This window comes from Osmerus eperlanus, chromosome 19 (genome assembly GCF_963692335.1).
Source record: "Osmerus eperlanus chromosome 19, fOsmEpe2.1, whole genome shotgun sequence".
NCBI classification, from domain to species: domain Eukaryota; kingdom Metazoa; phylum Chordata; class Actinopteri; order Osmeriformes; family Osmeridae; genus Osmerus; species Osmerus eperlanus.
In genome coordinates this window covers 8,495,535-8,521,601 of record NC_085036.1, presented here as the reverse complement: position 1 = coordinate 8,521,601, position 26,067 = coordinate 8,495,535, and the positions used below count along the sequence as shown (strand labels likewise).

Genomic DNA, 26,067 nt, shown 5'->3' with positions numbered 1-26,067 from the left:
TAGGAAAAACTCATGCATTGCCTGTGCCTGTTGCACTACATCTTCATAAGAGGTAGGCCAAGTGGAAGCCCATGCAGGTGTCCCCTGGTGCATTTGGATTCATGTCCTTCTTCAACCATCCAATACTCTAAACTCGGTGCTTCGCAAACCAATGATAAAGCTTTTAGAGGCAGGATCTAAAGCAAATAGATTTCTCCAGAAGTGGTCCTTGAAGGCCCAATGCATACAACGTAGCTTGAATTATTAATGATTGTTCAGACTGATCAATGTGCACACTTCTGGGATACGACTGCCCCCCCCCCCCCCCCCCCCCGTCCAGCAAATCAAAGACTGCCCAAATCAAAGGATCAAACGGAATACAGCAGTTATCGCTAACGTTGCAGTTTTTGCGATACGCCATTGGGCCACGGTCACGGGTAACTAGTGAGACTACTAAGAGAAATATGCAGAAGGGTCAGTCTTGACTTTTACACACTGCGGTTCAATCGGCTCCCGAGAGTGTGTGGCGTGTCCCCCCCGCCTTTCATTTGAAATCATTTGGAGGCAAACTGGCATCGGGGTGATTCATTCCTCATTATATTGCTTTTTAAGGAACTGTCAGCCGAGCTCATAGATTCATTCATCTCCATGAGCTTCCTCAGATCCACTTAGACTGTGTGTAATCTGGGCGAGACCTCTTATCTCTTCATTTGCACAAGCGGGGGACCATCAATTCCTGTCCGCTATCTAGGGCGAGAGGAATTAGAGCTTAGGTGCTTAGACATGTCCGGAGAGAACCGCCCTGACAGGAAATGGATAACACAGTGAGACACCATGCAGGTGCTGCATTAGCGGCCTATTGTCACATTGCTGGATGAAAATACGTTCTTTTTTCTTCTTAATAGCTTACATTTAGAGCAACAAAGATAGCGACAGAGCGGCAATTTTCAATCACAATTCATTGATGCACCGCTGCTGTGAAGTAGAGAGTCGAGCCTGTTAAAGGCAGTTAGCATGGTGTCTAGCTCGACACAGTGGCCTCGTAAAGCCAGACAATGGCTGGGCTTAATAAGATCCAAAATGGATCCCGGGGGGCGCTAGTGGCCCATCAATCTGGGGAATTTCATTTAATTTCCCTGGGGCCGCCTGTGTCTTGTACACATAATTAGAGCCCAACATGCCATGCTCGTGTGTTTTGTCAATAAATCCCTCGGGAGCAATCAGGACAGGGCTTGGACATGCCTCCGTGACCTGGCCCGGCTCGTGACAAGCACAGCCACCTAATTACGCCTCCTCTAACAAGCGTCGCGGCGAGGACTGCAACAGGCCTGAGCTACCGAGCCCCCCCCCCCCCCCCCCCAAGTCCACTGAGCCACTCCCTGTCGTCGTTAGGATCATTTGTGCCCGCCGCCGTGCATGCTGGGACGCTATTGTTCTGACAGGACCGTTGTCAGATCCCCGTGTTTAAGATCTTCTTGTGTGGTGACCAGGGTCCTCCCCAGGGAGCCTCTACCAGCCATGTGGCACGCATAGGAGACCTATTATAAAACACGCCATTTACAGTGAAGCACAATAGAGAGAGCTTCCGCGATCTGCAGTTGGGCAATGGAGGCAATATCTGCATCAACAAAGGCAATGGTGACTGCGCCGCCGCGGAAAGCTTCAAGGAACCGTACGATATGCAGTGCATGATAAAGGAATCTCATTCTTCCTTTTTTTTTTATCTCTGCAATCGGATTTTTTCACAAAGCCCAACGCTAGCCCACAGCCCATTCCAACTGCTCTCACTGTGATAATGGCACTAAAAAACACATTATAGAGCTAGCCAAGGCTTTACCCCCTCAGCAGAGCGAGCATGTGGAGCGGGAAAAAGGCGGGATGCAAAAAGGGTCATTTTGTGTAGGTGAGGCGGGGAACGGGAAGAAAAACACTGTCAATTCTAAAGCGAGCGCCTCCAGAAATCGCCGGGCTCGACAAAAAAGGGCAATGAGGGGTCAGAAGGTTTGTGTGCGACTGACTGGCCAGTCGCTGGGGGGGACTACTGCGTAGGTGAGCAGGGCCGTGACTGACATCCGCTGTGCGCTCGGAGAAAGTTTAACCTTGGTGTGTCTGAGAACTCACTCTCAACAGGGAGGAGGGAGAGGGCGAGAGACAGAAGAACTAGGCATGAGGAAAGACTGCTGCATGACAACAATAGCTTCTTTTTTTTTCCTTTTTCTCTCCATAAAGCACCTGTTTCCAGAGACTGTGGTTTGAACCCAAGGTCTGAGTACATGCATTATTAAAGGCAGGTAACTGACAATGCTCCCTCATAAATATATATGAGGCCAGACACCTGAGGAGGGCATGGCTCAAGCTTGATCCACCTCGAATATAGATCTGCCTGACATGCCATGGAACATTCTAGACCCTGAAGTAGGTTCCTGCTGAAGTGAACCCGGTTCCACCTGACTAATACAGGTAAATACCAGCAGTACGGTTGGGTAATATTAGTGACATCCGACTGAATGACGGCCACAGCCACGGCCATGTCCCAGACATCTCCGTTGCCTTGTACTGTCCAATATCTCACAGCTAATAAAACCACCATGTTGTCCGTAGCCTTGTTTCAGAAAGCTGTTACTGTGACACCGTATAATTTTTATTGAGTGTGCTGTAGAGCTGTGGAGAATATAAGCTACAGTCCTTCGTGTTCGTTTTTACATTCATGGTTTTGTTTCCACGGCAAAGCCCCCCCCCCCCCCCCCCCCACGCCCCCCCACCCCCCTTTGTTGCAAATCTCATGAAGGCCGTGATATATGTACACAATTTGCCAGCGACATTTTTCTTTTCCAGGTCAGAACAGATGGAAATGGCTTTCCTTTCCCAGGGAATATTTCATTCAAACTGTGTATTTGTGGGTTTTGTTGCTGATTGAATTATTTGCCATTGCCTACGTTCTCCCTTTTTTGTACAGCATTGAAACATTGCCTCGGAAATATTATTCAGTGCAGTGCGTTTTTTCCTTCACTCAATTTAAGGACTTGGCAGCCTTGTCCTATTCAAACATGTGTTATTACCTTTTATCATGAGCATACATGAATGGTGAGGTCAAGGACCCTAGACACAAAAAAAAACAGGGCTTTGTATAATATCCTATAGCCAGATTCAAGACAACCCTCTCACAGCAACAGTCTGTTTGACACCAAAACTATTAAGTTCAGGGCTAACAGCGGCAAGTGGATAATTCAATTGTACTAGCAAAAAAAAACAGCCAATGCCCTTTTTGGATGTTAGACAATAGAACTTCCATGAGCCATTTTGCTGTGGAGATGAGTCAAGAAGCTTTGCGGCGTGCTTGTAAAAACTGATGAATCAGCTCAAGTATGATAACAAATCAACGACAACAATCTCTCATGATATTTGTTCCCTCTCCTTTCCCCCGTGAAGACGGATGTGTCTACGGCTGGAAAGTAGGCCTCTGCTCGCAGGTTCACAAATGCAGCTTGAAGGGTATGTATACTACAGGGCAAAACCCAAGGAAGACTGATGCAATACTGGAAGGGAATACTGAGAGCCTCTGACTCTAATGGATATCTTGCTGTCACATATAAGTTAACACACACACAGCAGAGTGCAGGCACAGGAGGATATAGGAGTTGGTGGCAGTGGTGTGTGTGTGTGTGTGTGTGTGTGTCTTATGCCAAGGGGACATGGAAGGGGACGATCCTGGAGCTCAACTGTAGCTGTCACCACTAACCCCCCCCAACCCTCCCCCGGATGTTCAGTCTACCCAGGGCTGGAGGACTGGGAGGCTGGTGAACAAAGCCCATCAGGGACCAGCCAGCCCACTAGGACAAGCTGAGGCAGAGTAGAGGCAGCCACCTAAACCTCCCTGTAGAGATGGGCCTATCACCCCTAAACCCTGCCTCCCTCCCCCCCAGACCCCCCAGACCTCCCAGCCCCCACCACATGCCCTTGGGGGCTCCGCTCGTGGTCCAGGGGGCTTGTCAGCTCCACTCCTTTGAGTTGATTTACCAGCTCTGGAACAAGACAGCCGGGCTAGGCTCCTACAGGAAGTGCTTTGGGGGAGCGCTGGATGCTGAGTGGACATTAATGACAGCTTGATCGTTGTCCACATCGAAACCCTTCCATGTTAGCGTGGGGAGATGTGTGGTGACAGAATGAGGATGTGCCTGCTGGGGAGGGGAGGGGGGGGGGCACGGAGGGTAGCTAAATGGGTCTCAGTGGTGAAAGGGGAGGAGGAAGTGAGGGTGTAGAGTGTGTGTGTGTAGGGGGTGGTCACTACCCAGGGGGAAGCTGCTGACACTGGGCTTCCACAGGAGAGACCATAGCTCCAGGTTAAAAACAACTACCGCACCATGACATAGATGCGTACCGACAAACATATTTACATCCGCTAACACTATTTCATGGTCGAGCACACAATCTATTGCTATTGCTTTGTGAATACCAAAAAAACAGGGGGTAACCCTTGCCTGTGTAATGTAAATTGCTGGCATCTCAATAGGAAAATAGATGGGAGTGAAAATAATCAACTGTCTGACATTTAGCCCCATGTCATCATTTCCCCTCAGAAAAAAAAGGTGTGAAATGCGCCCGTCACTTGCGCCGGTTCCATTTAATTATCGGCATGTCAGTGTGAGGAGGGAGACGAGGCTCCGTGGAGCACGGTGACCTTCTCTCCCCCTGGCCGCAAGCTCTGTTCGGTCATTACTCTACAGCAGGGAGGAGCCGGGCAGGCGGGCGTTCGAGGGGGGGGGGGGGGGGGGCTCCAGTGGGAGCGAGTGAGGTTAGAAGAGGAGGAGTTTGTGTCTGTGTGTGTGTGTTCAGCTTGTACAAGGAGTAATTCTGACCTGGCCATCCGTCAGCCAGCGTCCATCTATCCATTCCCCCCCTCCCTCCACCCCCCCAGCCCCACCCCCTCCCTCCCTCCACCCCCCAGCCCCACCCCCTCCCTCCCTCCACCCCCCCAGCCCCACCCCCTCCCTCCCTCCCTCCACCCCCCAGCCCCACCCCCTCCCTCCCTCCACCCCCCAGCCCCACCCCAGCCCTCTGCCAGGTCTGGGGTCTCCACATTAATTTCTCATCTGAGGCGCGCTAATGAGCTCCGCCTGCTCCACCACCTTTGGGACCTCACTGATTACCAGACAGGGGGGTGACCATTTGTCAATGGCAAGAGGTGGCATTTACAGCTCTGACCTTGCTGGAGAAGAGGAAGAAGAGGAGGAGATCTCACCTGGCTGAGGGGAAACCAATATAAAATCCGCATCACCCAAAACACTGTGGTGAAGCAATGTTCAGCTTTAAAAAGGCGCTTTCATTCACCACCGTGTCTCGATTCAAGTCAATTCTGTTTAATTAAATTCAAATGTTTTATGCCGTGATCCCAGGTAGCTCCAGTTACAGTTACAGAAAAGGTCAAAATGACAGAATAGTCTAAGAAAAATCCTGAGTGAGTGAATGGAGGAGAGTTAAGAACTTATGGAAGGAGGGGGGGGGGAGGGGAGGGAGGACAAAACAGTGGGGAAGCAGGCTTGCTGCTCAATGTTCTCGATGTGTTGTCGACATTTTTCTTATACGCCGTCTTCGGAGAAAATTGCTCGCAGTGACAAATGTCAAGGCACAAGCACTTTTATTTCTCACATCTGTAGTAACTCCTTTCATTTGCCCCTGTTACAGGGAGTACATGGGGGCTTTCTCAGTCACCCTGTCTCACCAGCTCTTTGTGCGTGAGTGTGTGTGTGCGTGTGTGTGTGTGTTGTATACGTACAGTATGTGTGTGCTCGTGTGTGGATGCGTGTATGAAAGCAAGACGGCTCGCCGCGATCCGCCATTGGGGGTGAGCCTGTGTGTGTGTGTGTGTGTCTCGGAGGGAGCAGGGATTTGGCGGTTGTGGGACAGAGGGGACCCGTGTAGGTCTGTGACACTGGCTAACCTTGGCGGGGGCTGCTGGGACTCTGGGGGTATCCATCACTGTGGCAGCCCAGAGCCCCAGTCCGGGGGAAAAGCCACAGAAGTTGCCGGGGGAGGAAAAAAGGCTAGTAAAAATTTAATGCACTCGGCAGAGCGGTCATGTCATACTTGGTTATGGAAAATAATCCCAGATGCCTGCAGTGCTAAAATGGAGCTGTAATGTGCTCGCCTCCTAACCCGGGCTGACAGCGATGATGTACGACTACCATTACCGGAAAATATCACTTCAACTAACCCATGATCCGGCTCCGCTAAGGGTCATATTATCCATGAGGAACAAATTACACTCCCCCAAAGTAAATACAAATTTCCTACACGGACCGGCTACAAAGCGGGAGGGGGAGGGGGCGGGGACGTAGGACGGTGATACGTTACCTATGACAACGCTCCGCGGAGTGACAAGGATGATAAAGTACATGACAAATCATTGGCTGACAGGGTACTCTAGTGCAATCAGCCTCGGCCTTGGCCTGGCGAGTACCCACTCACGCCTGTAAACAGCACTCTCTTCCATTGGAGGGGGGGTGGGGGGGGGGAGACAAAACACATCATCTTTTAACGCTGACAAGTCGCTCCCTCGTTTTTATTACTCATCCTTCTCTCCCACAGTGGGGGGGAGGGGGGGGTTGAGCGAAGAGATAAAACATTTTTTATGTACAGCGCAGCGTGGAGTGATTGAGCAACGCGACTCTTCTCCTGTAATTGCCTGAGGGCAAACACAGCAAAACAATAATAAAAAAAAAAAGAAGAAACCGCAAATATATTACCAGTTCACATCTTTATTTTATGTCAAGGACAAACAGGTTCTCCCGGCTGCACTAAAGCACCCACTTAGAGTCCTCGCCTCCAATAAGAGCCAAGTACAGCAAATTACACCACTTTCCCATGCCAGGCCATTAATAAGACGCAAAACGTTTTCAAAATGGCATTTACTGCTTGTGCCTGCTGATAGATGGTGAACAAATACACACTTAGGAAGGTGTGGCTTAAGTAAAGAGGCTCAGGGGTGAGAGGCACAAGTGCTGGGAAAAAAAGTTGAACGCGAAGGTCTTGTGGATTCGTTTACCTTCATGGTGGGGACTCCTCTTCATAAAAGGCCTAAGTATTTCTGTCTGTGAGCTGCAGCTGAAGCATCGAAAAGCACTTGAGAACGACCAGATTTTCTTGCAAAAATACATTTGACTGACAGGTTTTAAAAGGTGCCACTTACCAGGAAAATCACTTACACATTAGCTAGGTACCTCGGAACAGAAGGTCTGCTCTCGACGATGTCACCAAGACCCCCACGAGGAGATTACGGCACATTCATTTCCATCAAATAGTTTTCAAAGATCCTTCAGGAATGTTTTTTTTTTCTCCTCTATCCAAAAGGGCATGAGTAAGTCATGAAGAAAACCTTCAAAAATGACACATGTGCCGCCCACCTTCTGCACAAGAGGCTCTCTCTCTGCGATTCCTCTTAAATCACTGAAAGATGCGATGCAGGTTCCTGTGCACATAAGCATGTGTGCGTTCGCTTTTTCCCCAAAATCCGCGGCCATTTCACATTCACTTTAGCCTCATCGGTCCCCATAAACGGCCTCAGATGGCGAAAAGCCTGTTGGCGTTAACGGGGCTGTGAAACGGGGGAATGTTATTGGGTCTTTGGCGGAGGGACATCAAAGGCACCTTTCGACTGTGGAATGTCTCCCTCTCCTCTCTCCCCCTGGCAGTGACACCGGCGTGATAATCTCCGTCAAGCTGCTCCAAATGAGCAGGCCGCTCTTACCTGTTAGGCCTAATAAAAAGACCCATCTGATCCTTCCGGGGTCCCTAACCGCCAGAGGGGGGAGAGGAAGTGGACAATCGCCGGCTGACAAGCTACTTTACAACCGGGGCCAGGATTTGGACGTCCAGGGGGGCCAGCCAAATGCTTTGAGAGGAGTTTCGGGCTCCCGCGCTTGGATTTTGCACTTTGTAACCCAACCGATTCATCAACCACTCGGGAGTCCCTGGAACCAGGGCGCAGGGCCCAGGCCCGGAGCCAGGGGGACCCGGCCAGCGCCGTCTGGTGAACAGAGAGCCGACCAGAGAGCTCCACAACGTGCTGGGTTAGCGCCCGCAATACTGGGGCCCATCAAACTCATGCTTCCCACGTTAACGCCATCTCCCTTTACCGTTTGTGGCTTGTAGGGCGAGTCATCGGGGTTATGTGCATCACCAGACCCACTGGTCCGACTGAACTCTGCCTGGGCTCGGCGTGTCGCAGGCTGGCCGCCAGATGAAAGAGGGGGAGGCATCGGCGTCGGTGATGAGGCTTCAGCAGCGATGTTAACAGCAGCCGATACCGAGCTAATAATAGCAGAGGGCCTGGCTTCTCTCTGTCACCTCACGCCCTGTTATCGTGTCACGTTGGAGAGGTCCAGCAGGTCACTTTGTACACAGTACCATGGAGAACATTTGTGTCACTGCAGCTGTCAAGTGTTGGACGTCCAGCGCACACACACACACACACACACACACACACGCCGAGAGGTAAATAGCTGGATCTTATCAGCGTCCCATCGGCTTCCACGGACACGGCGGAGGCCTTCTACACCGGAACCTGATTTCTCCGGGGGGGAACACTTTTTTCCATTTCCCCCGATTTGGAAGGAAACGAAATAAGCCGCCGTTTGGTCCTCATCTGAATACATTTGACCCGTTTAAAACGACTCCAGACCCCTCTCCTCAGTCTTCCTCGGTGGCGTTCTAAAGTAGAACACATCGCCCGCAGAATGCTAATGACTCCCGGGGTGGGTGTAGCGAGGCGTCTGGCAGGGACAGATAGAGACTGAGGTGATTGTGGGGGCGGGCGGGCGGGGTGGGGGGGCTACCTGGGCTAAGTGTGAGCTCCAATTACACCCCAACACCGAAGGGAACAGGGAAGTCAGCCATCACAGGCCCCCCCGCCACTACCCCCATATTTACTAATTCCCTCCTCTGTTATTTGAACACACAATTAATCATGGCCAGAGAGGTGCAAGTGGGCTACTTTCTTCAACGCTGTGATGCAAGGGTGGATGAGAGCAGGGGGGGTTTACAGGCTAGAATGCCCCCCTCCACCCTGAAAACAAAACAAATAGCTACCAGGACCAAGGTCATTTGAATCATAAACACTGACTAATGACACAATATACTGAACAGCACAACATCAGACAAGCAAATTGCATTGTCATCGTACGGTGTCTGGATTTCCAGATACAATTTAACTGGTCTTGGAAAAATATAACTGCGAGCTGGACCTGTGTATACTATGCTGTATGAAAGGACGAGGCATTGGAATGGCCTATGGAATATTTTGCAGTACTCCACACCACAGTATTGACTGCATAGGGAAAAAACTTGAAATCAAAGATTGAGAAACGCATGCTTCATGAGTCTTTAAACTACGCCGCCATATATGTAAGCTCTACTTTACATTAGTACAACAGTAACATTTACAATCCTCATAATAGAATTAGGTGATAGTTAGTCAATGATACGTGGGACTATAGTCTCGGGACTATAGCATGCTGTATGCATTCTGTGATCTCATTTTAAGCTCACAGCGCTTTAAGAATAAGGCGCCAATCATTTTCTTTAAGGACAAATCCTCTCAAGTGGAGCAGCTTCATTTCCGTGCAATCTCAAGCTTAAACCCCAGAACAGTTCAATTTCGATTTTGCACATCATTAAGTCATTCATAATTAATGTGCAGCTAATTAAGGCTTTCTCACAGTTATTAACTGGATGTTTCATTCTAATTAAATATAAATTCACACTCTAAAAGCAAGTCTAATATTTGATTCTCCTTGAAGCTACACTGATAAAAGATACATGGAAATGAATGGCTGTGACGGTGTGTACTATTGTGTGTTTGGAAACGTGACGGGCTCTTCTTACCTTGTCCTCCTGGTCAGTCTCACTGTCACACTGCAAGAGAGGAGAGACACACGCGGTCAGAATAACAAGTCGGCCACGGGCTTAATCTCCAAATCAGTCATCCATCTTGTAATTTGGTTTCATTCAAATGCATGAGGTCGTCTGAATCTAATATACCTGCGAGCAGTACACATATCTACAGCATCAGCTCTGAAATGGAGAACTGAGTAAAGATTAGTATTTGTATCGTACCCAATGTCATTAGATGCGTCTATTACGCTGTTTAGCTCGGGCATGGCCCTGAATACGAACGGTCCGCGGGCTCTCGGGCAGCAAGCACGTGAAATCGAATTAGCATTTCAAAATTCAAATGCCGAAATGTGAAAATGCAAAGAGAATCGCAATGATTATGTCGGTACGTTTCCCTCATATTTCGGATAAAACCGGCTGAGAAGCGGGACGGCGGGACGAGAGGAAAAGGAAGAGGATGCGCTAGGAGGGGAGAGGGGAGGGGGGAAAAAAACTGATAAAAAAGAGGATTTGAGTTTCTCTTCCCAATTTCAATTTCAAGGTCCACTTAATTCTTTATCAACTAATTAGTGTGATGCTGGGTGACCGGCGGCCCTCGAAGCCGTGCATATGGCCAAGGAGTGGGGAGGCACTGGAGTCGGTAATGAAGAAGGCACTGGGGGGGGGGGGGGAGAGCGTGTGGAGCTGTTGGTGTGTATGTTGTGTGTGCGTGTGCGTGTCGATTAAAGCAGAGGGGGGGGTTAGCTCTGTGCCAGCATGGCGGGAGTGATTGACAGCGCTGGGAGCCGGGCCACGGAACGGCCCCTGCCTAAGCCTGCTTCCCCCCCCCCCCCCCCCCCTCCTTTCCTCTCTGTCGAGGTGGTGGGAGCCCCGCGGAGCTCAGAGGTAGCAGGCTGGGATGCTCGCTCCTCTATTCCCGGGGCCGCCCCGGCCGGCGGGGGCCTGCGAGCTCAGCAGGAGCACGGCATCCAATTTACAGGCCTGTCCCACACGGCCCCAGGGGCAGCCCCCAGGCACTCTGCCACGATGGTCAACTCCAGCAGCTCATAAATTATGCAGAGGCAATAAACGCAGCGCGCAAACACTCCTCTATCGCTGCTCTGCTCTCTCTTGCTCCCTCTCTCTCTCTGTTGCTCTCTCTCGCTCTCTCTCTCTCTCAATGTGCTGCTACCCCTCCCTCCCTCCTCCCAGCCAGCCATCCATCCACCCACCCACCCCCCCTCCCCCTAGTTTTAATACAGTGCACAAAAAGCCAGAAGCCAAATATAGACTGTCAGTTGCAGGAAATAAATAGGGTTAATAGTTTACAGTTTATAGTTTACTGATTACAGTGACAATGCATGCGTTACAAATGGCGCCCGTCGCCCGTACATGAATGTGTTTGTTGTAGCGTGTGAATAAAGTGCTTGGCCTGCACCGGGCGGCCGCCTCCCCGCTCTGAGGCTGTGCAGACGGCGGCAGGAGATGATGTGCTGCGTGTTCCTGTCAGTGCTCTATCCTGGCGTTTAAGCCTTCAGACTGTGACAGAGTGAAGGGGAACCAGGACTCATTAGCCGCCCTCCCTCTCTGGCCTCGGGCACGCCAAGGCGGCCATGCAGGCACACACTTAAAATAATGGGGACACATCATTTTTTTTTTCTTCCCCGACTGTGTTGTGATCCATAAAAATAAAAACACCTCCAGTCTTCAACCCAAACGCCCCCCACACCACACACACACCCCCCCTCCCCCCCCCGCCCCCCCCCCCCCTCGACCCCCCCTCCACCCCCCCCCCCCCTCTCTCCCCTGCCTGTGTACCCGATTGCTTTGATTGCCGAGATAGATGCGGGGCTGGAATGGCTTGCCCTTGCTTGTGGAGCAAATGGAACACGCTAATAGAACTCATCGTATTACCCGATGCAAAAGTGCCATAGCTCATTACTTTAAGATAAAAGGATATCATTGTAGACGGCGAGCAGAATTGACTTTCGGCGGCGCGACTTGATGATGATTTAATCAACTGCTCTCTTTCACTTCCCATCCCGGCGCCTGTCGCTTTCGCAGGTGCCGCTAAACGAGACACTCGCACAGCTAGTGGGGCGAGAGAAAAGACAAGAAATTGCTGTCATTACTTTTTCTTCTTCTTCCCTCTCTCCCCGAGAATAGAGGTATGTAAATTTCTCGGCGGCACAAAAGGGCGAAAAAAAAAAAAAGAGAACTTAATAAAATGGAAATACCTTTATAATGAGCAAAGTAAAAAACCCAGAGATCAAGCCTGACAGGCAAGGGCAGGCAATTTGTACGTCCTTAAAGCACGCGCGGCGACGCTCCCTCGCACTCACTTCCCCGTGCGGCTAGAGGCGGGGAAATAATCGCAAACGCCCGCAAAAACAAAAACATCTCCGCCGTGAAAACAAGTGGGAGCTGTCACTCACTGATAAGGGATCATGCTTGCACTAATGTGCAGGCCTGCTCCAGCCAGAGAGCCGCAATCACCCGCACATCTAGAAGGTTATTTTCTCTTTGCTGGCCCCCGTCTCGAAATACAAAGGTAGCGCCGTGGGGAAATAGGCATCGGTATTGGATTGTGGGGGTGAGCCAGCCGAACGTGGCCCGCTGAGAATGCAGACAGAGAGGTTCAGTGTTCGAGACTGGCACGGACTGGTTTTAACGTAAGATATAGCCTATAAACAATATGATATGATTCATTTGGAGCTTTTAACGAGGTGAGAGCACAGTCAGTATTCACCTCGCTGCCTTTCAGGCGCTCATACTGCAATTGCTGAGTGAATGTGAGAATGGTCTTCTCTGTCCAAATAATATAACTTTCTTACATGTTTTATGTAAAAAAAAAAAGAAAATGACAAAAAAAAACTGGGGAAAAAAAACTACAACAGTGGTGCCATTTAGTGCCTGAAGGCCTGCTCTCTCTGACAGGCCGAGGCAGGCAGAGAGGCTAAGGTTTATTTAGTCCAGTCATGTACAATAAGGAAAGCATTAGTCCTGGGAGAAGGCTGACAGAGGAAAGTGATACCCCGGCCAGGCTCTCTGCTATTTACACAGGCCCACCATTCTACTGTACACCCAGACCTCAGTGTTTAGGTTAAGTAACAGAGGAATGTCAAACATTAGCCTCAGCGCTAAGAGCTGTTGATGTTGGCTTGTATCCGGAGCACTTCTGATTGCCCTGCTGCCACTACCGCTGCAAGTCTTTCCCCTCCTCCTCTCTCTCTCTCTCTCTCCCCCCCCCCCCTCCCTCTTTTTTCAGCCGAGTGCACTTACACAGTTCTCTACAATGTGTCCCAAGCATCCAGGCTTTTGTTTATATATCGGCCTCAAAGTAGGAGAAAATGATTCCTGTCCCAAACCCTCTCCAGCTGAGAGCAATATCAGTCGTGCTAGAGGGGGAGACAAGGTGGCATGCCCTGAATGGTAAACGATTCAGCTACGTTATCGCCTCGAGCAGCAGGGTCCATGTTTAGGCCTAGCAAACTCTCAACACACACACACACGCACGCACTCACACCATATAAACTATTGTCGGAAAGAGGTAAAGAGGTAACCACGCCACACAGGCATGTAAGACGAGCGCGCCATGTTCCCTCAACGCAGGAACACGGGCCACAGTTTTGGAGCTTTACCCGTTCCACAAGCCCATGCTGAATCCAATCACCGCAAAACATTTATTCATTCAGAAGCATTAGTTGGGGGAGTTGTTCTAGGACAATTTCATCGACAAGGACAGATCTTCTAATGCCAGAATGCGTTCTGTGATCCAACTCTTCTCTAGAATTTCCACCTCTTGAACACGGACGCACGCTTGCTGTGGCCATGTGTAATCCCACCCTCAGGTTACGCTGGTCAGCATCCATGACCCTTGAATTAATTACAGCTGATATGGGCTTCATTAAAGGGGCCAGTCAAGCTGGGAAGTGAGGGCCTTTATCCGTGCGGGCCAGATTCCCTGCAGGTTGGCTGAAGGGGTTAAAGCATGGAGGAGGTGGAGGAGGGGGGCGGAGGAGGAGGGGGGGGGGGGTGGCTGCTGGTGCCAGCCAGCCTGCCAGCCTGCATGCCTGGAAGGGAGAGGGACAGCATGAAGGATGGCAGCTCTTGCCAGGGTCAGCTCTGACGGTGCCAATTTGATGTGCCGCCGTCAAGGGCTCTTTGCTTTTTTTTTTTCTTCCTCCCCCTCCCTCCCCCATCCCACTTCCCCCTCTCTCTCTCTCTCTCTCTCTACCCCGCTCGCTCTCTCTCTCTCTCTCTCTCTCTCTCTCTCTCTCTCTCTCTCTCTCTCTCTCTCTCTCTCTCTCTCTCTCTCTCTCTCTCTCCTTCTCTCCTCCCTCGGAAAGCTGTGCGTCCTGATGGTTTTCTGATGCAAACAGTCGCATCGCAAAATGGTTTTTTCCCCTCCCGCTGCCTGCTCTTCCATCTGCTGCTGGGGCCTGTGCGCCGCCGGCCGCCTGCCTGTCACAGCGTGCCTGGAAATTAGCTGGGGAGGAGGTGCTCGCTTGTGCTAATTACATTTTAATCATTGGAAATGTGTTGGCAAATCAAGCCTTGATTGCCATCTTGGAGCCCACCGCTCCTCCCCGCAGAGAGGAAGGGGGCCTGCCATGGCGCTGGCGGCTGAGCCCCCCCCCCCCCGTTCCCTCCTCCCTCCGTGCCTCTTCATCCCCCTTCCACCCTCCCCCACGCCACCCTCGCGCAATATGGCGGCGGGCCACGTCTACCGCTGGGCCCTGGGCTGTGCAGCGTTATTCACGGGGTATGGTGGGATACGGAGGGGGTGGGGATGGGGGGGTACAGGGCTCTGTGCCATGCTCATTCTCACCTCCCCTCCCACGGCCCACGCCAGGCCCGGCCTGCTGCCACCCTCTGGGTGGAAGCGGGTGTGTGTTGGTGCACCAACACACACACACAGTCGGCGTGACAGGCCCGGAGCTTCCCAACACAGCACCTGCACTGCCTGCCCGCTCCAACGCAAGTAATAAGGCCCGCTTCAAGAACGAACCGAGGGGAGCGAGCGGCGTGTCTGCGTGTCTGATGTTGGCCTCCACTACAGAGGCCGAGGGAGGAGAGGAGGAACAGAGAGGAAGTGAGGGGAAAGAAAGGGCCAGTTTTGCTTGTACGGTTGCCAGCAGGACAGAGTTATCCATCTCACAGATGTCAAGTTGAGATGGTCTCCAGCTGGATGGGTAGGACCAGACACAGCGAAGGGCCTATGAATGTAAAATGGCCCCTGCCTAGGTACCTCTGGTACTACCACAGATCTCTGGGAAAAAAAGCTGGTCGGCTGTCTGGAACACAGAGGGTATTAAATCTGGCATCAAAGGTAATCTACACCTGACAGGAACCCCCTCGTCTTAAAGCCCCTTTAACTAAATTGGAGTTAACTGGGCTTACATTACGACTTAGCTGCTACGCTAACTGATAGCCTAATTGATAGACAAACACACAAAGGCCGATTGTTCCAAGAGGGGATCACAGTGGAATTAACCTCAAACAAACCCTCAGCTCATCTTACCTCCGTTCTCAACCAAGATGATCAAATCACATTTTCAGAAAGAAATTCTGAAAAGACAGTTTCCCTTAAAACACCGTCGGACAACAAGGAGGAAATTCGACATGACAAGTCTGACTCGGACAGGTCATTAAAGGCAAGCAGAGGTCTGTGGCGATGACATCTAACATCTAATTTCCCCAGCATCTGCTTGATGTCGAGCTGTCATATAAAGTACGGTGGGGAGAAGGGGAAAAAAAGGACTCCCCCCCCCCCAAAAAAAAAAAAACCCAGTGTAGCTCTAGGGCATCTGCAGTGACATAAGGCTAACGTCTCATCCAGCAGCCAAGTGTGTCCCGTCAGGGAGGAGCGCTCTGCTGTCTGGCCCAATATAACCAGGCCTGCTCCACACAGCCAGACCCAGCCAACTGCAGCAGGCCAACATCTGAAGGCAATTTCCTTTCAAATGTAAAACTTTATCCAGACGACATTAATTTTGATGGCGGACGCTGGATTCCAGTTGTTGAGACGGAGCAGAGGAGGGAGGAAGAGCAAAAAGAAAAAAATATTTTTTTGGGGGGGGGGGGGTGAAAAACTCCATAAAATAATAAGAGCTTTATAGCCTATGACCTCTGGTTTCAATACTCCAGAGTGCATTCTTTTTATGTTTTATTTCTTTGGATGCTGCCCAGACTTATTGAAAGAACATTTGAGAGCGAAATAGAGAACTTTCTTGTGCTGCATTCATTTTATGATTATTTCCATATTGCTCCATCTCAGAAGGCTTACATTAGAACAACACCAATAACGTTGAATTAGAGAGGCAGATCGTCGCGTGTGTAAAGGGAATCCATTTCGACATGTGAGCTCACGGTTCGAAAAAAAGGGGTTCTTGAAAGACTGAAACTCCTCCAAGGAGAAAGTACTAGTACAGTACTCACACAGCACACCCAATACCGGGAGATGAACCACCTTGCATGTCTTGCCTGCGGTAAAAAATATGCATCCAGAGGGCATTGAAGGTGTGTGTGTGCGCCTTGGTGGGCTGATGTTTATCTTTAAAACAACTTGTCAGTTGAGATGCTCTCCCCGACAGATGTGGCAACAGAGCTCTGAAGTGGCGCTGGGCACAGATGGTGCCGTGGGGCAAGGCTCTCAGCTGATCTGTCTGGGGCCGGGGGGGGGGGGGGCAGGAGGAGGAGGGGTGGGCGGGGGGAGGGGGGGGATCAGGAGGAGGAGGGCTGCTGTGCTGCCTCATCAGCAGGTAACAAATCCATTTGTTACACCAATTCTAAGTTCAATATCTCTGACTCTCAACATGGGTCTCTCAGCCATGGGGTGGGCCTCGGGGCGCCTGAAGGTGGGGAAGCGTTTACTGAAGGTTAACATGATGGAAATGGAAGCGCACTCCCACACACACACACACGCGCGAGCGCGCACGAACGCTCCCACACACGCGCGCACGAATGCCCACAAACAGAAACGTGCACTCCCACGACTGTTCACATACAGAGCGTGCACGTACGCACACCTCACATCTGCACCCCCTTTTCCACCCAAGCCAATCGTAACATAGTTTGGGGGGGGGGGGGGGGAGCTGGGTTGGCATGAAACAGATGCTGGCGTAATCAAAGATTAATGGAAGGATTTTGAGACAATTACCTACATCAGACTGCATTGTTTGTGCCATTATGGCAAGTCCCCTGAGTCAGGTCCACTTGGTGTGCATTTTAATTACCACACACAGCAGGCATTAGCACCAGCGTCAGCTGGCATCTTTATTATGATACAGCAACGTACACACACCCACGCTTGCTCCATGAGGCTCTGGTTGTGAACAAGCAATCAGACATATATTGAGCTGGCAAAACAATATTGCTCAACAAGGACGGTATAAGAAGCCATGTATTGTTATGGAAACGGTACTGTATCTTTAGAACACTAAAGTGTAAGTATAAAAGCTCAGTATCGAGAACATCTGAAGTGGGTAGCGTCGTTACCGTGTGGCTGCTTAGCAACAACTGCAGAGTTCTGCTTTGCTTAGACTGACGATTGTCAAGCGAAACCTTGGGGGGGGGGGGGAATGTACAGGAGACACTAGATCTCATGCACTCCTCTGTGTGTGTGTGTGTCTGTGTGTTTATGTCTGCGTGTGTTTGCCAAGGCTTGACGACCAGCACCTTGCAGTAGCCTCTGTTGTCGAAGCTCTGCTTATTCTCTCCCTTCAACACTCCTAGCCCACCCCCACCCAGGGCTGAGGGAGAGGGGGGGGGGGTAGCCAGGATTAGGTCCTATGCCTCTAATCACTTAGCTCCTCACACCTGACGGCACACTATTAACTTTCACTGTCTCCCGTGACCCTGTGGGTCGTTGCCCATCACATCAAGTTTTTATTAGGGAATTTTCCTCGTCATTAGCCATGGCCTGGAAACGAACCATTAATATTCATACAGGCTACAGGAATGAGCTCCTGAGGCCCTCTATCATCGCTGGTATCTCTGCAGCTGCCGCCGCCAACAGTTGTCCCAACACTGCACATTCACCGGCTGTCATTAGGAGCTCCATAAAGCTTTTTTCTCGGTTTGTGCTCTGGTGGAGGAGGTTGGAGGGCAAGAGGGGGGGGGGGGGGGGGGTATGGAGGAGGTGGGGGATGAGGAGGTTGATGAGAAGGAGGAGGGTGAAGGAGCAGGACAGAGGATGAGGAGAGTGCAGCACCAGCTGACAGCAGTCTGAGAGTCTGCCATGCTCTGCCAACAGGCTCCCAGCCGCATCCATAAAGACCAGGCCTGTCGGTGCTAACAGCCCCACAGGCAGACCCTGCCAAGGACACAGCTGAGACACACAGTTGCACAACCCCTCTCTGAGCGCTCACATTAGGACAACACTTTGTTACTGGGAGGAATGGCAGGCTACAGAGCCTAGTTTTGGCTGGGGGTTAGGGAAATAACACATACTGGAGTCTTTTTTTAATTTTGTTTATCGTAATATTTGTAGGCAGTGTGGACAAAAGGACTGAGGTTCACATGCTATGTCATGTAAAAGTCTCCTCATTCGTGTAAAAGGTGAATGCGGAAAAACATAACAGGTGTCTCTGAGCTTTCTCCATGTATGCCTGTTCAAGATGGCCGCCACTGCAGATTGCACAGCTCCCGTCTATCTATCTGCCGGGATAGGACAGCTTCTCTCACTCTCCCACTCGCCAATATGAACAGGCATTCATTTCCATATGTATTACACACACACGCACGCGCACACAGACGTGTGATAAAGCAGCTCCTAGCAGCGGTAGCACAAGCCTAGCTCCAGATCTGTGTTCCCCACACAGCAGAGCAGACAAGAGCAGAGGATAGCAGAGCAGACTAGGGCAAAGGATAGCAGAGCAGACTACAGCAGGAGATGGCACAGAGCAGAGCATGGAAAAGCCCCGGTTCCGAGCTGGTGGAAGGCTCCACTCCTCTATGGGAGGCAGCACCACACCCGACAGTTTCCTGACAAGGCCTGATTCCCCTCGGTGGAGAGTACCAAGGGGAGGCAGCCGTCATCGTGGCGTGTGGGACGAGCAGCAGGCCAGTTACTGGGCTTGAGAGATAGAGAGATAGAGAGATAGAGAGATAGATAGAGAGAGAGAGAGAGAGAGAGAGAGAGAGAGAGAGAGAGAGAGAGAGAGAGAGAGAGAGAGAGAGAGAGAGAGAGAGAGAGAGAGAGGGGAAGTGTATCATAGATAATGACAAGAGCATCTATTGAATACAATCTAAAACACTTCAATAGATACAATGTGTGTGGTGGTTTGTGTTCACAGTGGTGTGTAGCAGTAGCTGAAGTAACATCGGTTGACAGTTAAAAAAACTAAACGTACAGTTTCTGTCTAGGTGTGTCTAGTCTTGTAAGATTTGTATGTGCAGTTCTTTGACTTTAAAGAGGCCTTTGTAGATTATTTAGAATGACTACGACACCAAACACGCACAAGCAGATGCTGCCATTTTAGCGCAGGCTTTATAGTAATTAGACTTTCTGTGACAAAAAAAACCCCTTGTTATTCTCATTTTTTGATATGCTAGCTGTCATGGCGACATCAGAGTAGCCTCATTATGCAGAATGTCGTCAAAGGGAAAGCGAAGCTGAGTATCCTGTCAAGCTTGTGTCTTGCACACATGCAAACAAGCAAAGATGAATAAACATTAGTTGTGTCAAGCGCTCGACTTGAAGCCGGCAGGCTTGCAAAGATGCGCTTTGTACCAAATAAAAATATTTAATTTGAAAGAATGATGCAAGGCAAAATGAAATTAAAAGGAAACCATGCTAACTGTTAAAACAAATTACTTGCAGCGCGCTAAAATTACATTTGCTCCTCCATCAGAGAGATCAAACAAGCCAACACCGGCTCTCCTGTGCTAATTATTTACTGCCTTCACCTCCTTTTACATCCCAGGGGTGTTAATAAACACTCGTCTGGCTTTTCTGTTTGTTTGTTTGGTTTATTTATACGATTCTCCATCTCCATCACCCTCCCTCTCTCTCTCTCTCATCTCTCTCTCTCTCTCTCTCTCTCTCTCTCTCTCTCTCTCTCTCTCTCTCTCTCTCTCTCTCTCTCTCTCTCTCTCTCTCTCTCTCTCTCTCTCTCTCTCTCTCTCTCTCTATCTCTCTCTCTCCATCTCCATCACCCTTCCTCTCTCTCTTTCTCTCCATATACTGTATATATATTTATATCTCAACCCAGGCTCCACCATCTCTCCCTGCACCCACCCTTCCCTCCTCTCTCTTCATCTCTCCTCTCCCTCTCTCACCCTCTCTCTCTCTCTCTCTCTCTCTCTCTCTCTCTCTCTCTCTCCCTCCCTCCCTCCCCTGCTCCTCCTCCCTCCCAGAGCCTCTGCCGCTTGCAGGCCGGGTGAATTAGGGAGATCTAATGTAATCCCGCATACGGCGGGCTCCTGAAAAACGTGCTCAATTACAGCGGGATGATCCCTGTGGGAGCGTCTCTGGCGGAGTGCGGGGGTGAGCGACACGGCCCTCTGCTTGGGATTCATTAGCATACTAAGTGGAGGAGCACGGAGGCGGGCGGCGGGCCGCGTCTTCACCATCTGACATCCCACCTCCCACACCACGGCCCCCGCTATCACCGACCAGCAGACGGGCCTGGGCCCCGCGTCCATACACGGCCCGGCCCCCCCAGCTCAGGGTAATCTCCTAACTCTTAACTCCTTTTCTTCTATTCCAGTATTAACCATTCAGTGCTTACACTGCACACATTGGTCAAAGACCTATTTGTTTGATACAAAAGGCATATCGCCTTTCGTCAATTCAAAATACATGTGCATTAAAACAATGCCAAATACCGTATACATGAAAATAAGAGGTTTTGTATTTTGTATTTTACACCTAGAATTGGGGCGAATGAGACAAGCTTTTGGGCTTAACAGTCACTCTCTCAGTCAATCTTAAAAACAGTTGGCAGCTGAATGGCTGTTTGGTTGGGTTCCTGCACCTTACCACAGTGGATGATTTAGTGTTCGGGGTCCTGCGAAGCTGTGAGAGGCCACAGAGCAGAGGAACTCCACTAACCTCCATCATTTACACTGTGTTGTCAGAGACAACAAGAGACAGGATAAATCTGTCAGAGGCAGAGAGAGAGAGCAGAAAACGGCTCTTCGGAGAGGTGGTCGTCATGTCAGTAGCGGCAGGGTCAACAGATCATGTTTCCCCTCTCATGTGGCTCCGCCATGTTATTCTAGGCCACTGGCTGCCACTGGCTGCCCATGTGTGTTTGTTGGTGTGTGTGTCTGGGTGTGCACGCTCCAATAAAAACCGACCTCCCCTCTGTCCCCCCCCCCCCCCCCCCCCCCTCGCTCTCCGTGGGATTTCTCGTCGAGTCAGCACACGGCATCCTGTGTACTTTAGGGCAACCCTGGCCTCTCTCACAGTCCAGAAAGAGAGAGAGAGAGAGAGAGAGAGAGAGAGAGAAAGAGAGAGAGAAAAAACACTGGAGTGTTTTGTCAGCCATAATTACTCTCCAATTATACGGTCAAAACATGGTATTAAGGGGCACTTTGTTGTCTGGCCTGGCCTGCTTTGATCAGGTTGCGGTGGAATGTGTTTCACATTAGGGGCCATGCAATGATGTATGTTTCCTGTCAGGGCAAGGATAACAGTGGGGGCCTCAGAGCAGGGCCCCTCTGCCCCTCTGCCCCCTGCCACCTGCTGGGAGCAGCAGGGGTCTCCATCCAACCCTCAGGCGCGCTCGCGCTCGCCGGATGGAGAGAGGGAGGGGAAGTGAGAGAGAGAGTAAGGGAAAGAGGGAAAGTATATGGCACTTGAGGTATACCCACAAAAACAGAGTGGGAGCCAGAGTGAACAACTGTATTTTCCTGGGCATAATAACATATATTAGATTTATATAGTATTTAGTATTTATATATATACATACCATAACTACAAACTACCGTAGGTATTCCCGTCTGTCTGCTAGCTTAGATTGCTATGGCTTCAATGTAGAAGCCGAAAATCTTGAATGAGAATAAAATGATCTGATCCTAGGTACGCATTTCCCAACCTTCTGAATATTTCAACGAAACACATTCCCACAATTTATACATGCACTGTTCCAATAAATGTGTGAGAATGCTATATGTGAGCTAATTATGTGTGTTTTATGTAGGACATTATCTCCATATGCAATGCCCCCCCCCCCCCCATTCTACTGTCAACTCCTGCAGAGTAAAGTAGATGGCTCAGGAGTAAACCATTCATCACTTTAACACATCGCCAAGGTCAGGGGACTGGTGCCCTGGAGCAAAACACCAGACATAATATATTAACACCAACTGTTTCTAGGGAGATCTCAATGACTTTGAATATGTCTGCCTTTTCCCAAACACTCAGGGGTTGGCAGTCCTTTGAAAGTGAGAAACTACCCTACTTATCAAAGATGCCCATGTGGGCGGAAAAAAGCATTCTGCCACGGCCATCTCTGGGAGGGACAGAGAGAGAAAGAGAGAGAGAGAAAGAGAGAGAGAGAGAGAGAGAGTGGGCCAGTCTGGGCTGGTCATCTGCTGTGGGCCAATGAGAGCTCATGCTGGGAGGATATGGGTGGTGTCCCGGGCCAGGCGTGGCATGTGCTCTCTCCAGGCTCCCTCTAGGCCCTGCTCCATGCTGGCCCGCGCTGCGCCCACTGCCATCTGCTGCCTCCCATTGGTGAGTTGGCCGGCGAGACTTGTGCAGGGAGGCAGGCAGGCAGGGAGGGAGGCAGACGGCCCTCCCCTGGTTTGGGCGCAGGGCCGGAGGGGGTGGAGGAGAGGGAGGTGGCGGGGCTCCCTGGTGCTTCTGAGAGCCACTCCATAACACTTTCCTCATGAGCAGGGCCCTCCAGAGGGCTGCTGGAACGTCTCAGAGCCATCTGGGGAGAAGTGGAGCGTGGCGGGGAGCAGCTGGACGCTTAGAGCTGCTATTTAAGCCCTGGCAGCACAGCTCCATCAGTCAGTCGGCGGGAAACGCAGGGAGCCAAGCCCAGCACAGCCCAGCGGAGCAGGGCCACGGCCCCTAGCGCACCACGTCACACATATACACACCCCCTCGCTAACCCCCTCCTTCATCCACTCTGCCCCCCCCCCCCCCCCAATACCATAGCAAAGTGAAAGAGCTTTCAGTCAGTAAGGTCAAGGCTAAACAGCAGTACGAGCATGCAGCAGTTATGTGTACCAATGCCCTTAGCGCGGCGATGTGTTAATGCGATAATGTTGAACTTGGTGTTTATTAGCAAACAGCTTGAGGAAGCTGATTAGTTAGGTCAAAACAAAGGTTTATTTCTGACTGGGTCTGGGCCAGTTGACTGTTCCCTGTGGTTAGAGTTGTATATACTGTGTTTAGTATGGGTTGCGGGTTCACAGACAGGAAATGGCGGTGTTGTCTGTGAATCCAGATGTGGCGTGTGGCTGACTGAATAGTGTACTTTAGATGTTATCACTGAGTAAATAGAAGTGTGAGAAGAACAGCCGGATAGAAGTGGCCAGGGAAACAGCAACAATCCCTGGAAACACACAGCCCACAGATGCACTTTGGCGCGAGTAAACACACTGGGATCGTTTACGACGGCGGACAGTTCCAACGGACAACAGCCGTTTTTCCAAAATGTGGTACGAGTTTGGTGCAAGTCATTACAAACATTCCTCACACCCTGGTTCATCCTCTAATGGGCTGACATGACAAAAGCTTGCAGAGCAAACAACAAAAATGACTGCTAACAAGCCAGCTGAAATGACTGCTTGAGTTTGAGTAAACAGAGAGCAGAACAGCAATAAAACAGATGTACGAGAGTAAATCATTCCTCCTTTGGTAGTTGCACTACATGAGAAAACCATGAATTATTAATCGACGGTTACATCACACCAAGCTAATTATGCTGAGGAACGACATACTCATGATAGCGCTCTCTTTTCTCAAAGCCAGATTCTTTTTTTTCAAGTGAGCAAAACGCCCAGTCACGGACATGCACAAATAAATGCGCAGACACGTCTGAAAAAGGAGGAAATCATTGAAAAGAGACATGGTAGTCTTAGCAACTGCCAATTGGCCACTGGAGACTGCATGGGAGGTTTTCTCCCTGTGCTGGGAGAAGTCTACACTCTCCCGTGTCTCCCGGGAGCTTAGCCTATATGAAGCTAAGGGAGTAAGAGGGGGGGGAAAACCTTCTTGTCAGGAGAACATTAATTAAAGTGTTAAAGGTAAAAGAAGTATTGATTTCCCCTTCTCTGCAATCCCCTCCCACCCCCGCTCCCACACTCCTCCACACATCCCTGAGGTGGAGTCTTCCACTACCTCAGGCCCGGGAGCTAACTGGAGAGAAAAAAAGCCCCACTAAGACCAATTAAGGCCTTCACTAGGAGACTGAAAGGAAGACAAATGGAGGCAGAGGGCCCGATTACAAGAAACCTTTGTACAGATGTAAAGCAATTAGAGTGGTCTCTGGGGCCAGACAGTGGGGTACCTGTGAGTCATAGATCCTACAGCCGCCCTAAACTCAGAACAATCCCTCTTTTCTGTTTAGGGGCCCCGAGCCCGGCTGTGTATTAGTGTCATATATCAGCCGATAGGCCCAGTATTGGTTTCTCCAATATGGGGAAGAAGCAGCGGTCTGCCAAACAGAACCACTCCGCCCTCCATTATCCCTCTATGGGGAGAACAGGAGCGGCATTATACCTGGAGACTGCTGATGGCGGCCCGCTGATGGAACGTTAACAGATAGGACCTCTCGGAGCTCTCGGGTGACTCACGTCGTCGCCGCGGCGTTCTGAGAGGTCACCGATGAAGGCTGGGGGGGTGCTCATACAGAACACAGATGACTAATCAAAGCTAGGCTAAGCAGGGCTGCACGCTGGCCTCCAGGACACAGGGGGGCGGCAGCGGGTATCTCGACTGAACGAGCTGCACCAAGGACAAACGGCCGTGTTCAATTCCACAGAGGCATGGAAAACCGGGTTCTTTTTGTGAAACACCCTTCACAACACAGCGCTTTGCAAGACTGTAAAAAAAACTTCAACCCTGTATATAAAAACATTCACACACACACACACACACACACACGTGCTTACGCACGCTGAAATACACTTCTCACGTTGACATAGCCAGCATCAGAAGGCACTGTTAATGTGTACACATGATATATGTCACCATGATAAATACACCAACGAGAATCGAACCAGCGTTCCAGGCGGACGAGCTGCTAGCAGGTGCTGTGGTCCACAGCCCCCCAGTGAGGCGGGGCAGGAGAGGGTCACACTCTGCGGAGGGTAACAAATTGATTCCTAATGGAAATTGATGTCCAGTGGTCCTGCCTCCAATTAACTAAGCAAAAGAAAATCCTCAATGAGGACCATAAGATTATGGAATAATTTTGACAAATGGCGGCCGGGGCGTAATGACCTTCTTCCTTTTTCTTCTCGGAGTCGACCGGCTGGCTGGAGTTCCTCATTATTTATTGGCCCTTTGAAAAAGCAGGTAGGGGAGAATGAATGCGTGCCTGTCTTTGTGTGTAATGGGGCCAATAATGGTGTCCCGCACACTGCATAATGATGTTCCTCTCCCTGCACAGGCCTGCTCTGTTCCAGCGCTGGAGTGAGCACATGCTTCAGCCCATTCTCCCAGGGTTATAAAAGCACCCTTCCTCTGCGTCTAGCTGTGTGGCCTGTATAACACTGGAGAGTTGGGGAGAAGGAGGGGATGAATAGCAGTGAAGTGGTCCTGTGCATTCCAGACGGCATCTCAGTCCACACATGGACACAACTCTAGTATACACCCAACACACTAGCCCTGTCTATTTTGCTTTTAATACTGCTCTGAATTACAATAGCTGTGTTTAAGATGAATACACATCATTTTAAGTAAAGTACAAATGCATTTTCAGCTCCCATCGTTTTTTACAAAAACTATCTGTGCAGATGACATGGTGTATGGTTAGAGTTCATGGTTAAGTGATGTGTTAAATAGCGTAACCAGAACGATCTAGCGTATCATAAAATATAACACACGGCTGATGTTTGCCAGTGTAGTAAATCATCTCAGTACGATAGTTTGACTTCAGAGCAGCAGAAAACCATCTGACTTCACAGTTCGAACTTAATGAAGTCCCTAGATGCTGCTGGTTAAAGACTTGAGCAGATGGCCAAATACTTGGCTTAGGAAAAGAGCTGCTCTAAATATTTTTGGCAGAGCTACAGGCGTATGGCAAAGGT

At 50.3% G+C, this 26,067-nt stretch overlaps 1 protein-coding gene across 2 annotated transcripts in view; it reads right to left on the bottom strand.

Annotated features, from left to right (window-relative positions):
• auts2a (activator of transcription and developmental regulator AUTS2 a) overlaps positions 1-26,067 on the bottom strand; it is a 147,062-nt gene that overhangs the window by 81,418 nt on the left and 39,577 nt on the right. For both annotated transcript variants that reach the window (XM_062485203.1, XM_062485204.1), the window contains exon 2: positions 9,859-9,888. The gene's annotated coding sequence lies outside the window, so the exon portion shown is untranslated. The remainder of the gene's footprint in view (positions 1-9,858; positions 9,889-26,067) is intronic.